The following is a 2,500-nucleotide window of genomic DNA, read 5'->3' as shown; positions in this document are numbered from 1 at the left end:
CGGAATCCTTTTTTCGTGTTCACTGAAGAGCGAAAAGAGGCGATCCCTCGGGCTATCGGCTGAAGAGTAGTCCTCTCGAGGGACTTTTCCCCTTGTCGCGCGGCTTCCATATTTTCACGCCATCATTTTTGCACCCAAAGGAAAATTTACAGACCTGTGGTTTTTTGGAATTGACAGAATGATCTTTTCTCTCTCTCTCTCTTTCTTTCTTTTTTCTTTTTCTGTCTCTGTCTGTTTGTCTCTGTCTGTCTGTCTGTCTCTCTCTCTCTCTCTCTCTCTCTCTCTCTCTCTCTCTCTCTCTCTCTCTCTCTCTCTCTCTCTCTCTCTCTCTCTCTCTCTCTCTCTCTCTCTCTCTCTCTCTCTCTCTCTCTCTCTCTCTCTCTCTATTTCTATCTCTATCCCTCTCCCTCTCTTTCACCTTATTATTTGCCTCTCTTCCCCTCCCCCCCCCCCCGCCCTCCTCTCTCTCTCTCTCTCTCTCTCTCTCTCTCTCTCTCTCTCTCTTTCTGTCTCTATCCCTCTCCCTCTCTACCACCTTATTCTTGTCTCTCTCTCCCTCTCCTTTCTTTCTCTCTCTCTCTCTCTCTCTCTCTCTCTCTCTCTCTCTCTCTCTCTCTCTCTCTCTCTCTCTCTCGCTCTCTCAGTCCTCGCCCCCACTCTCTCTCTGTATTTTTGTGTTCGCGCGCGCGCGCGCGCGTGTATGTACACAATATCCCTAGATATACCATGCGATCATGGTGTGATTGTGTCCATGTGCACATGTGCGTATGCGCGTATATATACTTGTATGTGCTAATGAAGCAATTAGCAAAAAAAAAAAGAATGACCTGAAGATCAAATTACACAGAAGGTAAATTGTGTGTACCAAGCAACTTCATTAACTGGAACCGGGGTGGTTATCCTCACCGGATTCGAGAGCTGAGTTTATCACACAAAGAAACAGTGGAAGGGAGGGAAGCGCAAAGGGTTCTGATGAAGATGGTATCCAGAAGGAGAGGAGACGAACCGACACGACACGATTCCCGGGGTTAAATATTATCGTTTTTAGTCCCCCTTTGTCGAAGGAGGAAAACGGGAGAGTGGGTTAAGGGTTCTAAAAAAAAAAAAAAAAATGTGAGTGGAATATAAAGATGTACATGGAAGGGGTTGGAGTTGGGGATATTAACTAAGGGGAAACTTGATGAGGATGAGGAATAGGTGAAGGAATAATAAAATGAAAGGGGAGGACGCAATAGGTAAAAGTCATCTCAGTGACCGTAGAAAGGGTTACCTGCACATCTACCTTAAATCATTGATCGATGAGGATCAACGTGAAGAGAATTATGATATCGATAACTGCATAGATAGATAGATAAATAGACAGATAGACAAATTAGTAGATAAATAGATAAAAAGATAGATAGATAGACAACAGATAGATATATAGAAGGGGAGTTGATAGACAAATATGCAGATAGATATACAAATATGTAGATATATAGACAGAACCATAAATAGACACACAAATACACTGGTGGATAGTTACATAAACTTATAGATAGGTAGACAGATAGATAGATACAGGCATAGATATAGATAGATAAATACGCATGTATATAGAAATAGATATATATAAAATATGGAGATCTAGATCTAGATAGATGGATACAGAGATAGATAGTTGCAGATATAGACAACGATAATGATAAATAGATACAGTCTATACGTAGATACATTAATGAAAAAAATGTATTTAGTTAGGTGGACCGCAAAAGGTATTTGATGTAACTTTTACACCTACCTTATACTCCCACATCAAAATGCTTGTGCTTAAACTTCCTGTTCATGAAATCCAGATTATCATTACCTTATATAGTATATGTCCTTATTTGCATGCTCCTATGTGTGTGATTGTTTTTACTTGTTTACGGTTTCATACAATTAGCTGCTTATTCTCAACTTGTTTGCCTGTCAAGTAAAAGGCAATATATATATGCGATATATGTTTTTGTTTCTCAATCATCAGTAGTCATTGCTTTACCTTTAATGGAAATCTTAGATGTTTTAGTGTCTAATGTGTCGAAAGGAGTTTTTTTTTTTACGGAAAAGTAATAAAACAATATTTTCTGTGCTACTTTCTCTATAATGTCACGTTATGGAATGGACAAACCTTGGTAGTTTATATATAATGTATAAAAGATATTAGTATGATGTTTACATTACAAGTAGAACAATTGAGAAAAAAGTAACCTTTAACTCTATATCGTTAGGAAATACAAATTGTTAGAGAAACAAACGGCCGTTATGGATAATCTCAATGTGTGTTTTCTCTCTCTCTCTCTCTCTCTCTCTCTCTCTCTCTCTCTCTCTCTCTCTCTCTCTCTCTCTCTCTCTCTCTCTCTCTCTCTCTCTCTCTCTCTCTATCTCTCTCTCTCTCTCTCTTTCTCTTTCTGTCTCTATCCCTCTCTCTCCCCTTTATTCGCATCTTTAGATACAAAACTATTTTAGAAATGAATGAATG

This window comes from Penaeus japonicus, unplaced genomic scaffold, assembly GCF_977035675.1.
Source record: "Penaeus japonicus unplaced genomic scaffold, GWHDUDI00000001_assembly GWHDUDI00000031, whole genome shotgun sequence".
NCBI lineage: Eukaryota > Metazoa > Arthropoda > Malacostraca > Decapoda > Penaeidae > Penaeus > Penaeus japonicus.
Note: the sequence above shows the minus strand (reverse complement) of the source record.